Source organism: Marmota flaviventris, chromosome 2 (assembly GCF_047511675.1).
Source record: "Marmota flaviventris isolate mMarFla1 chromosome 2, mMarFla1.hap1, whole genome shotgun sequence".
Taxonomy (NCBI): Eukaryota; Metazoa; Chordata; class Mammalia; order Rodentia; family Sciuridae; genus Marmota; species Marmota flaviventris.
The window spans coordinates 189,437,677-189,451,055 of NC_092499.1; positions in this window are offsets into that span (position 1 = coordinate 189,437,677).

Genomic DNA, 13,379 nt, shown 5'->3' on the forward strand with positions numbered 1-13,379 from the left:
GTGTTGATGTGTGGGGTCATTTGGGTGTCATAACTGGTAGGTGCTACTGGTGTCTAGTGGGTGGAGGCCAGGGATGCTGCCAAATACTCTCAGTGCCCAGGGCAGCCCCCATAACGAATGCCCCCACCCTCACTGTCCATGGTGCCAAGGCAGAGCACCCTGGTCTGCAGGCAGAGAGGAAGTTCAGCTTGTGTGTTTTTACCTCACAGGACCAAAGTATGGCCTCAACAGCTCCATCTAGAACTGAATTCCTCTCCTGTCCTTGTTGTCCTCATCTGTGCTATACAGATAGCTGTAGTCCCTGTAGGATTCTAATGAGATTTCAGCCAGACGTGGCAACCTAACAGCACAATGGACACCCACCATCAGGGAGGACCATGTCTCCAAGCATGGCGCCTTGTGTCTGCTTCCCACAGGCACAGCTGACCTCCTCATGGATGAAAATGGCTAGAGGCAGAACAGATGCTGCCACCGAGACCCAATGACATTCCAAAGCACCTGGTGCTTGTGGGCTTTCCGCACACTACATCCATTCACCAGGGTGTAACCAGCCCAGGAGGCCACATGACAGAGCTCAGGCCAGCTGCCCAGCCACTTGTCCTAAGTCACAGCCACCCGTCAGGTGGTGGGCCTGATGTGGCAAGAAGTGCCCAGTGGCACTTTATTTGAGAAAGGAACTCTGAGGCTCTGTACAGCAGAAGCTCTGGAGCCTTCTGGGAAAGACCACTCTGTGCGCACCAGAGCTCAGTAGCTGTCAAACTCTCCTGGCAGGAGATGGGAGAGATGGTGCCAGCCATATATCTCTCCTTGGTAGGATTTTCCCTCCAGCATGCTGGTGGTGGCCCGAAGGCCTGGTTGGGACAGCAGCCCTCCCTTTTGTAGTTCCAGAATTACTTCTAGCCCCTGTCACCTCTTGCCTGGCTGGGGTACTGTCCCAGTGCCCTGGGTCTCTGCGGCCTCCATGTAAACCAAAGCCTCTTCCTAAATCATGAGCCCATCACACCCCCCCCCCCCATTGCTTCAAAACCAGGCCTGGCTCCTCCACGTCTGCACAAGAAGCCCTGGCCTTTCTCATGAGGCCCAGCATGATCACAATCCTCTTTCTCTTGTTGTTTCCTACCATGATCTGATGGTCACATCCCCCACCAGCCACACACACACACACACACACACATACACACACACAACTCCCCACCCCTAATTCTAGGCACATGTGTCCTGCTCTCTGGCTGCTGGTTCCCTGTGTGTGAAATTCCCTCCCTGACTTGGGCAAGCCTTTCAGTCCTTGCTCAAGGCTTTCATTCCCCAAGAAGCCTTCCTGCTACCTTCCCACAATATTGAGGCACAATAAAAACAGGGAGTTTGTGCCAGCTTTCAAAACCCTCACATGCATCGCCTCATTTAACCCCTGCTCAGTTCACAGATAAGGAACCTGCAGGGAGAAACGGAGTGACTTGCCCTGGGTCACACAGCCATGGACTGCAGAACCAGGTCTTGCTCCATGCCCCTCTGCCAGCCCTCGGGCCCCTTCGCCACACTGCTGTGGTCTCTGGGATAGCTTGTCATCCTTGGGCATCCTCCACACCTTGTCTCTGAGAGCTCTGATGGCCCTGCGGCAGGCTCTCTGGGGCTGTATCCACAGGAACAGATTCTAGAAGGTCCTTCATCAGAGCCCTAGGCTGAGCTCCAGGTCAATGGTTCTCATGTAACTGTCGACAGGAGGCCCTTCTGGCTGGAGGGTCCTGGAGCCGTTTGAAGGACTGGCTGAAAGATGTTCCTTTCATCGTCCTTGTCTCCCCAGCCACTCCCTGGCAAGCACAGGGCCTTACCATACTGGGATCAGATGCTGCTCGCCAAAGAGGCCTAGACTCGCATGTTAGCGCAGTTCACACGGCCACTCCAGGACACTCAGCTTGACACAGCGACACTCCAAAGGTGCAAAGAGCCCTTCTTCAGCCCCCAGGATCTCCTGTGGAGGTTTAGAAGCCCCGGGTGACTTCTCTACATGAGAGGGGCACATGTGGTGGGGTTGGTGTGTTTCCTGGCAGACGCGAGAGTGCACACCAAGCCCTTCTCACCTTCCTCTCTTCCTCCTCCTCAGCTCAGCTGATGACATGTGCCTGGCACATACTGCTCAAAGCACCCATTTGCTGTACCCATTTAGGTCTCACAGCCATCCCATGTTACAGATGGGGAAACCGAGGCCGAGAGCAGTCAAAGAACTTACCACAGTCACTTGGAGGAGAGGGGCCAAGCCTCCAGCCTGGTGTTCTCAGGCCTCCCTTTCCAGATTCCCCTGGTGAGGTGGTGCTCACTTGCCTCCGTCTCAAAAAAACCTGAAATCCTGCTCCTACATCTCAATGAGTCTTCTGAATGCCCCTGACCCACATGTGCAATGGAAGGAGACGTGCTAATAAAACCAACGGTCTGCGCCTGCCCTGACTCACACAGGTAGAATTTCTGGGGTCCCTGAGACCATTTTGATAGGTAGAGTCATCTTTGAACTCCCCCAACCTTTGCAGGACACTGTCCTTCCCTCTGCTTCCCAAACATCCTTGAGAAAAAGAACATGCAGGTGACCTGGCTACTGAAGAGGTGCCCCAACTGCCAGGGGCCATGTGGCAGTGGTCATCAGCCCCAGAACTTCTCCCTTTCCTCCGTCCATAAGGAGGATTACAAAGTACAAAGATGGACTTAATCCAGGACAGACTTGCTTGGAGATATTCACTATTGTTACAACATGCATTTTTTTTCCTCTGATTTCAAAAGAACATTCTAACTTCTGGTTTCTCTGACCCTCAGACCCTCTGTTGATGGTCTGTAAATCCACTTGAACTGCAGCAAGGCCAGGGCATGCAGACAGACTCTTCAGGGAACCGTCACCTCCACAATGTCCACCAGACTAGACTGTCAAGAAAGGCTTACTTGCCAGACTCCAAGTAAGCTTCCTTGACAGCGATCAGGGGACGTCACTTCTAGCTGGAAAATCTAGGGAAATATTAGACTACTGCTATCATTTAAACAATGCTGTTTTTTTCCACACATTTTGCTATTTTAGGTAACGTTGCAATGTGTATATTTGTAATCAAAAGTTTAGAGTATGAATATTTTCAAGTTCTTCAATCATTTTGACAAACTGTTTACATAAGAATCTTTCCAGCTCACACATCTACCCGCACACCGTGAAAATGACAATTTCCTTGTATTGTTGCCAAGTTTAGAAAATTCCAAAATAAATTTTAGTACTCAAAAATTGATATTTTTTTTAAATTAGGGAAATAAAGGGCTGAGCCATGCCAGAGAAAGGTGTCTGTTGTGCTTCAAGGAACTGCATCCCCACAATTTAGAATTACCAGACAAAATATAGGACACTGCCAATTTGAATTTCAGAGTAACAATGAATAACTTCTCAACAGTGTCTTATTTATTGCATGGAGCATCCTCATACTAAAATTTTATTTGTTATTTATCTGAAATTTAAACTTAATTTGGTTTCCTGTATTTTTATTTGTGAAATCTCTCAGGCCAAACCCAATCATCATCTACTTTTTTTTTTAACTTAAAACAACAGGAATTCATTTGCTTATAATTTTGGAGACTGGAAAGTCTAAGCTGAAGTTTCAATAGAGTTCAGATTTTTGTAAGACCTTCCTTTCTCGCTTTATTTTTTATTTATTTTTTAACTCATACATAACCATAAACTAGTACATATTAATGGGGTAGCATGTGATTTTTCAATGCATGCATATATTCTGTCATGTTTAACTCAGGTTGAACATCTCTGTCTCCTCAAACATTTATCATTTCTTTATGAAAAATGTTCAAAATCCTTTCTTCTGGCTTTTTGAAATAACATCGCATTATTACATAGTCGCATACTGTGCAATGCCACACCAGAACCCCTTACTCCAGTCCAACTACATATGAATTTTCTTTTCCCACCTCTTCCTTTCCAGCCCCCACCCCTCCATGATGAACACCTCTGTTTGCTAAGGCTGCCCCAGGGCCTCCTCTACAGGATTCACTTCCCCCCAGAACTGACTACCATCAGAACTGACTACCCATCCTGACCCTAAGTGCTGCTGAGTATGACCTCATTTGCGGTTCCACGTGACAAAAACCAAGAGAACGTCGTCCACCAGAAGAATCGCTGGCAATGACCTTATTAATTTATTACATAAAGCAGATGGTCCGGAAGGACAGGAGAGGGGTTGGCATGTCTCCTGCTCTCAGTATCATGCTCTTAATTTGCTTTTTCATAGATAATTCAAAAAGAAGATCCAATCTACGCTCTGTCGGAACAATTATAAACTCTGAATTTATGGAGTCCACATCCCCATTTTGCCCACTTGGCGCTCCAGGTGCATAAAAGTTGACGTCAGAGGGTGATTTAATTGAGGCATCAGTGAGAGTGGCTCAGGATCTGCTGCTCCGGGCCTTTTGGTAATTAACCCTGAGCCTCTGGGAGGCTTCCAGGCCGAAGGCCGCCTCCCTAATCCTTCCAACAAATGGTCTCTTTCCATTCCTCCCTCATGTTCCCCAGAATTCAGTGGGGAGAAGGCTGGGCCCCCATGAGGACTTTGGGAGAAACTTGGTAACTGGAGCAGGTGGTGCCACCTGTGGCCGGCTCCAATTCCAGGACCACAGCTGCTGCCCAGCTGCAGAGACCCAAATCCCAAGGTTTCCTGAGGATTTTCCCACCATCTGGGCCCAGGAATTCCCATGCCTAAAAGCCTCCTCACGAGCCAGTGTCCCATTTCAAATGTTACCACTGTCCTCAGAGGGCTGCTTCACAGCCCATTCTTTCCCTGAGACAATCTAATCCTCTCCCACCAAGGCCCCCACTTCCTCTGCAATTATGTCCCATCTGTCTTCCAGAAAGGACTGTCCATCAGAAGAGGGGCTTTATCCAGCCTCTTCATCCAGCCTGGTTCAAAAAAGGCTTGGAACCCCTCCAGTAATATCCTGTTGCCCCTGGCTGTCATCAGGACTTTATTATTCAAACAGTGGAAAGAAGTGTTTCTAAGTTCTGGGAAAAGCCCTCTTCCCACCCTTGGACTGTCTTGGGTTACTCACCGTTAGCTACAGAACAATCCAGGCATTCGACACCAGCAGGGGATCAGGGAACAATTTGATTCCTACAAAGACCCCCAAATGCCGGCCAAGATTCCTTGCCTTCTAGTCTTTACCTCCTCTTCACTCCTCTCTCCTGGAAAAAAACTGGCTTGCATCATCAATTAGCTCATTTCCCCTCAATACCAACTTGGCGCTGGTCTCTGGACAAGAGCTGTAATATTGACTGATGTGTACTGCATGTGTTCCATGTATCTAGCACCAGGACAAGCCCTGACGTTCACCATCTCAGTGACCAGGAAGGTCCCACAGTGCTGAGGGACCCATTAAAGAAATTGGAGCACACAGAGGTTAGTTCACCTGCTCAAACAACAGTAGAACAGTTGGTGAATCTCAGAATCACAACCTGGAGCCCAGGGTTTTGCTCAGAGCCATCAAAGCACCCAATGAAACACCAGGGGCAGTGTGTGCACACTGATCCCACATGACCCAAGCTTGGAAAACGTAATTTTAGCAAATGTGTGTTTCGCATAATTGTCATTTGACATAAGAGCAAGGCAACATTCATTGCATTGTATGGAATAGATGAAATTTGCGTAGAGCCCTGCTAGGCCTAAAATTTTCTTTGAAATATGAAACACAAAATTTAGAGTTGCTATTCAACTATGATAAATACGAAGACGTTAACGCCGATTCTCCCCCTCGTTCTATATCCACACCCTCATACGATGACTTTGTGGCTCCCGCTATCTAGATTGCTCTTTCAATCTGGGCTGCTTTGTGACTTGCTTTGAATAATGGAATGTGGGAGAACCTGGGCCCCAGAGATACCCCATGTTTCTCTCTCTCTCTTCCATCGCTCCACCATGGGGGTGAGCCCTGGCTAACCTACTGGAAGATGAGTGATTGTGAAATACAGCCTTGTCACCCAACCAAGGCCATGCTAGGTGAGCCTCTCCCTAGTCCAGCCACCAGCTGCCTGCAGACCCACAAGCAAACCCAGGAGGTCAGCCAAGCAGAACCACTGCAAAGACCCCTGGGTTTAGGGATGGAGTTATTGTTTTTGTAAGTAACTGAATTCAGAGATTATCTACCACAAAGCACTAGCTAATATACAAAAGTGTTTTGCTTTCTCTCTCAAAATTGACTATGAAAATTTAGGCAATATCTGGATCCATGATGGGAAGGAACAACACTGGTGGCCCAAGACTATTCCACAGCTCAGATGTGTCCTTGTAGGAAAGTGACAATAGCTTAGGAGCCCTTCAAGGGCCTGTATTTTCGGGCTGAAACACATGGATTCTATTGGCTCTGAAATATAAAACAAAGCAAAGAGAACAATCTTGCATAACCATTAATAAATGCCTCATTAAATCCCCGCAAAACCCAGGATTCTGGTAAGTAGTCAATTGTAACTATTTATTTTAATCATGTGTATTGAGTTAAAATTTAACACATATAATCCAAGATTAATTTATCCCTAATAAATTCTGAAATTTAAAAATTGTAAGAAAATTCAAATCATTATCTTTACTCCTTCTATAGAGCCACAATTCCCAGAACTTTGAAAAATAAATTAATGAACTTTTCAAAGAGTTTTAAGATTTCCTTTCCCATAAGTAATAGTCTAGCATGGGATATGCATGCATTTGCAAGTGTCCAGCGTGCCATGGGCTGTGACCTCTGAAAATGACAGTGCCCAGGGCCTGCAGGAGTCTTGGAATAGCTCTAGAAAAGTTTCCTCATTTTTCACACGGAGGAGTTGAGAGCTTTGGAGCTGTGAGTGCCCTGGAGGAGAAAGCTGGATGCTGGTCTGAGTGAGGAGGCACTTATCAGATGGCAGAGTGTGATGAGTGTCCCTGAGGCCGGCAGCACAGCCTTGTTGGGGACAGGTGTCCATTTGTCCAGCAGAGGAGCTCTTTCTTCTATGGGCTGTGTGGCACCCGTTAGTCACCTAAGAAAATTCTTAGACCTCATCCACCCTGGTTCTAAGCAAGGTCTGTTTGCTTGCTTTTCCATGAGACTCTGGGTCCCTGGAGGCAAGGACCATGTGGGGCTCATTTTTGTGTCAATAAGTGTTCATGGTAGGTAGCCAAAGGCCAAGCAAACAATGGATACCAGCTTTACCCTTGGGAGAGAGTAGTGGAGGGGACAAGTAATATGCAATAATGACGATGTGGGCATACACACGATGACTAGGGATGAGCGAGCAGAGAGGCCTCCAGCCTGGCCCTCCTCTCCCCTGGCTGTTCATTCTCCCTTCCTCACCCCTGCCCCACAGGAACCTCCCAGGCCAATTCTCTAGGTTCTCTATGAGGCCAAACTGGGGATTTGCTGAGGATGAAGACTTCAAGGGTAGGACGTGGGAGGGTCCTTAAGGAGGTGTCAGACAGAAGGCACAAGCAGAAACCTGGGTGTGGGAAGTCAGCAAGAACATTTTCCCAGTAAGGCTGATCTGCGCTTCATGGGAAGGTCCAGTTTCCCCCTGACCACTGGCCTGCCCCTCCTTGTGATGGCTCTGCTCTGAGGTTGGAGCATCGGGTGACTGCTCAATTGGCATGATGGTGATGTGGATTATAGAGCACAGAACAGCAACGCTTTCAGCTAGACTGGGCAGGGATGGCCCAGGAATTGGCCCAGAGAGTAGGGGTGTGAGGAAAGAACATCCTAGACAAAAACATGGTCTGAGTGAAGGTCATGAGATGAACAGGAACTCAAGAAGCAGCCAGGAGTCTGCATGGCTGGCCTTCATCTTAGGACAGATGAGCAAGGGCCACATTACATGGGGCCTTGAGGCCACAAAGGGACCACACTCACTGTATCTCAAGAGAACCTGGTTGATAGTAGATTCTACAAATGGTGTTTATTTCTATTACTGTTTCTCCTCCGTGCTGGGGGTGAACCCAGGAGACACATACGTGCTAGGCAAGTGCTCTACCACTGAGCTACATCCCCCTGCCTTAGCTTTGGTTTTTGAACTCTGACTTAATATTTACCAAGAGAAAAGGAGAAAATTCTTAGACCTCATCCACCCTGGTTCTAAGCAAAGGTCATGTTTAAAACCGCCTGAGCCAAGAGGAAGTACCTCTGTTATCAAATAACTTTGGAGAATACTCAATAGCAATTCCAGTGTATACTGATGGTTCCTTATCTCTAACATATACCTCTAAGCAGGGCTCCTTGATCCCACGTCCCAAGGTAAATCAGCTAATTACTCGGAAAATATTTCCCCTGGTATTTGATCCAAGCAACTAAGTGAATGATACTTAAGACAGTTAAGGTTCAGCTTTGAAACTCCAGACCTGTGACCTTGGGAATGATGGGAATATGGTCACAGAAAACAGTCTTTGGTCAGCCCTGTGATGACATCACACATACTGGTGCTGACGTGCACTGCCTTGTGATTTGGGAGTCGGCCTTCTCCAACACTATCCAAAGAAGAAGGCAACTCTTCCCACTGAATGATCTCTTGCCCCCACTTCCAGCATTAGACTGTTTCTTGGACGACAGAACATGAAGGTCCTTGGTCCTTTTTAGTGAGAAGCACTGGGAAGACACACACTTAGAAGGAAGTGTCTGGAGAGGCCCATCAGGATGTGAATCCTGTAGGAAGGCTGCAAAATAATGAGACCCAAGATTCCTCTCAAGAATCCCTTGATCCCCTTAACTCATGTCAGGAATGATTTCTTAATCAGGCTCTTAGGTTACCAGGCACTTGCAGTGGGAATTTGGTGGTCTCTGTCCCTCATTTTCCCTTCTGGGAAGAACATCTGGACTTCTTTTGGGTCCAAGGGATGAGTGAGTATCAGAGTCCAGCCTAGTCCTTGCACTGTAACTTCCTAGCCCAAGGGCTGGTATGGGACATGTGACCCAGATTGGCCCAGCCACAAAAGAGTTAGGATTGCATGGGAGCAGCTGGGGACAAGGCTTTCTCTTTGCAATGGGACTTGATGCAATAAAAGCTAGTAATTAGTGGATTTTATAGTGAGTTACAGGAGGATGCCCACATCAGAATTGTTACCCAATTACATGAACTCAAGCAGCCAGGAGGGCTTTGCTGAGAGGAAATTGTATTATTGCATCAAATCCAAGTGTGAAAAGAGTTGGTCCAGAGTCCAAATGTTACCACGAGCTAAGAAAGTCCCCTTCCCATCCCTCCTTGGACGCATGCTTTCTTGTCTCTCTTCAGAGGTCTGGCTTCCTTTGCTCTCTGTCACCAAGGACGAGTCTCCTTCTGTGCTCTGTGTAGGAGGCAGAGAAGCGTTGCTTCTGGAGGCGATCCCTCAGCCTCGGTTCACTAATGCACTGTACTTCTAAACTCCTGGAAAGGACAGCCTTTGTAGTCAACTGGGCAAAAAGGAAAGGACAGCCTTTCCAGGTACAGCCCAGTTTAATCAGATACGGCCAGAACAGTGACATCATTATAAGCTTCATCACAGACATTCAATCTGTGAAGGGGACTTCATAGGTGTTTTCACCCACCAGCATACGGAGCCCACTTCTAGGAACCGTCCTTCAGATTGACCCATGCAGGTATGAAATGTCCATCGTGGGTTAGTCACTGTAGTATTATTTGTCATAGAGAAACATTGGAAGTAGCCCCACTGTCCATCAAAAGGGACCTATTGAATAAACTTTGCTGTATCCACCCACAAGAAACCATATGATCATAAAATGAATGTGCTAAGGTCTGCACTTACAGGGAGAACCTCCTAGATACATAAAAGCAAGATGCCAAAACAAGGGTGTGTTTGTGGTGTAATAAAGAATAAATATTTTCTCTTTGTTCCTGGTTCCTAAAAAAGAGCTCCTGAAACTTTTGGAGTTTCAATCTTGCATATGCTCAAGAAATGACTCCTGGTGGGACAGATATCTTTAGGATGGGAGTGGTCACCAGCGAGGCCCTGATTAGCAAGTGAGAACTTTCTGTTCCATTCCTGGACTTCTGGGGTAAGGTCAGTCACCAATGAGCAACGATCTCATCAGTCATGCCTGTGTCATGAAACCCCCTAGACACTGGGGTTCAAGCAGCTTCTCACTGGGGAATATTCTGCAGTTCTGGGAAGCCAGTCCATACACCTGGACCTTCCTAACTACTCCACGTGGCTGCTCCCAAATTCTTTCCTCTCTCATGCCATGGCACTCGCACATAGAGCACTTTCCTGAGCCTTGGGAGTCATTCCAGTGAATGGGGGGTGGCTTGTGGAACTTCCCAAGTTTGTAGTCAACTGGGCAAAAAGGTGGGTCACATGGGGCCCTCGCTTGTGGCTGGTGTCTGAGTGGGAGCAGCATTATGGGTGTGAAATTTTAACTAGCAGGGTCTGACACTAACTCCAGGCAGAGAACATCAGAATCAAATTGAATTTTTGGACACCCAGTGGTGTTGGAGAATTGGTGTGGAAAAACAGCACGTATTTGGTGTCGGGGAGGAAAAAAATAAATAAAAATCACGTACACACCTTCGACGACAGAAGTAGTGTCAGAAAATAACAATGTCACATGCTAACTTTTGTGTAGGCCAGTGGTGAGAAGCTAGGCTAGGTGCTAGCATTTGCTCATATTTGGACATGAAACAGGAAAACATCGACTAGAGAGCAACTCAAGTGACTGTCTGGGGACAGACATGAATAGGGTGGCAGGGCTGGTGTGGGGGTGGGACTTCCACATGTAGGATTTTGGTAGTTTTAACTTTTGAGTCATGTGAAGTTTTTCCTTGTTGAATATTTTAATTAAAAATATCTTCTTCATAAATGTATTACCTCAGCCTTAATTCCTCACTGTCCCCTGCATTAGATAATTTATCAGTACAGTTAGGACAAACCCCGCTCTGTGCTGGGGGCGGCCAGGGCTCTCAGTGCTCTGGATAATCTGAACATAAGGCCTGTGTCAGCACTGAGATCGTGGGTTCTACTGAGAGACTAGAAAGAGGGCACACGCTTTGGTGAATGAGAGTGCCTCACCTGTGACCTGGGCTCCTTGGACACTCCTCGCACACGAAAAGCTCCTAGTAATGACCACTCATGGGTCAACCAAGGGCTAGCTTTTCTATGGGAAAACTTGCTCCCCAGATAACCTAAAATATCTACAAACAACAGCCTGGATTTTCAATGTTGAACTCATACTCACAATGAGGGGAACAAAATTAAAATACACAGGCAAAGGAGAAATGAAGAAAATATGTACTTTAAGTGAAATTCAACTAAAGGCACTAGGAGAGGCCACAGACAGGCAGAGTAGAATGCTGGGTGAGAAGAACAAAAGTCTTTCAGAAGTAAAAAAGAGAGGGGCTGGGGCTGTGGCTCAGTGGTAGAGTGCTTGCCTGGCACACATGAGGCACTGGGTTCAATCCTCAGCACCACAGAAAAATAAAATAAAGGTATTGTGTCCATCTACAACAACAACAACAAAAATATTAAAAAGTGTTTTTTTAAAAAAGAAGTAAAAGAGAGGGTCCCCTCAACTGTTCTAATTGGTACAAATTGAAGGGAAAAATTAAAATCCCTGACTAATCACTTTCCACTGAAACTGCAGAGCACCAAGGATAAAGAGAGAAAGAAAAAACAAAAAGTCACCAAAAAGAAAAGACAAATGATCCACCAAGACAGAGCAATTGTTCTTGGAGAAGTTTTCTAACTGATACCAGAGGAAAACACAATAACCCTCTCAAACAATGGAGGATAACATCTGTTAACTTCCAATTCTGTCACCAGCAAAACTATCACTGACAAATTCCAAAGTAAAAATATTTGCAGATAAACAGAGGTATAGAAAATTCACTACCCAGGGAATATTCTGCGGCAGGGGCTGGCAATTGACAGCGCACTGGCCAGACTTATCCAGTGACCATTGATAAGCCAGGCTGGATGGAAAACGGCCACTTCCATCAGGTACATTGACAATGACTGTTCTCTAGTAAAAAAGGAGGGTAGTTACAATAGGCACCTTTTGGTGCAAAGTGTCAGAAGTGTTGACTTATACAAAAATAGTGAAATGTTCACTCATAGTAACATAGTATAATAAAATACTTGAATAGCAAAATATTTACTATTTACATAAAAAAAACTTTTCCGACTCAATCTGGGCATGTGTGTCCATCATTCAACCTACTTTTGATTAACAACTGTGGTGTGGGGGCCAGCCCCGACAGACACAAGGTGAGATGAACTCATGTGCAAGGAGGGCTCAGGTGCCTATGGTCTCTCGACACCACACTCACCTGCTGTGTGAGTTGGTGCCTAGAGCCTGGGTCCAGGGGCATGTCTAGAAAAAAAAGAACCCTTTCAACAGACCAGTCAGCCACCCTTTGGTTCTCATCCATTGCAAACAGGGAGCCATCTGAAGCCTGTTCAGGTGGTTCAAAGGTCACAGGGTCAGCTTACGGCTCTTGTGTCTCAGCCATGGTCATGCCCCTCACTGCTGTCCCGGCTGTACTCCAGCCATGCCCTGGCTTCCCTCTGCCCCTTGGGGTCTGCTGTATCTCTAGATCTTTGTGCAGGCTCCACCCTTTACCTGAGCTTCCTTCCCATGTGGCTTGGCTTGGCTAGCTCTTACTCCCCTCCCTGAGAAGTCTTTCCCCAGTCCCACACTGGGCCAATACTCTCCTTTTGGCAAGATAACTCCTATTGAGCAGGGCATGTACTAGACACAGATCTGATCTGGGTGCGTCTCCACCCCTTTCCAGGGAAGGCACATATTCAAAACCAGGATGGCCAGAGGGGACATTTGCTATGCAATTCAAATTAGAGTGTGAGGCAGAGAGAGCCCTTGTTGAGAATACCCCTTCATAAGAGTAAAAGGAAGCTTGTGAACAGGCAGTGATGGTACCTCACAGAGGGTACCAGTGCCCTGCATGTAGTGCTGAAGGCTGAGCCGATGCTCAGAGCCAAACTTGATCCTGGAGGCTCCTGCCAATCACATAGATAAGTAGGGATTTATATGGCTTCACGAGGGATATCAGCCCAAGTAAACATGGAGGAAGAGAAGAAAAGGAAGGCAGAGAAAAAGGAGCTCCAAGTTCATGTTCACGGAGTCCCACAGGATTCTTTTCCTCTGCCATGAATTCCTAATAACTCTGCCTCTTCCGTTTATCACCTGGCTCTTGTCATTTGTGCAGTACAACGTTCTGGAGTGCCAGAAAGATGGAGGCTCACCTAGCAGAAGGGTGATTGTGTTCTTTTACTATGGCTCTGACAGCTACTAATTTTTATAATTTCCCTGCACTAAATACCTCCCAGATCTCAATGATTCTGAGCATTCTGCCAGCAAAGAGAAAGGAAATTGCATTTTCAAGAACAGAAGGGCCCAAG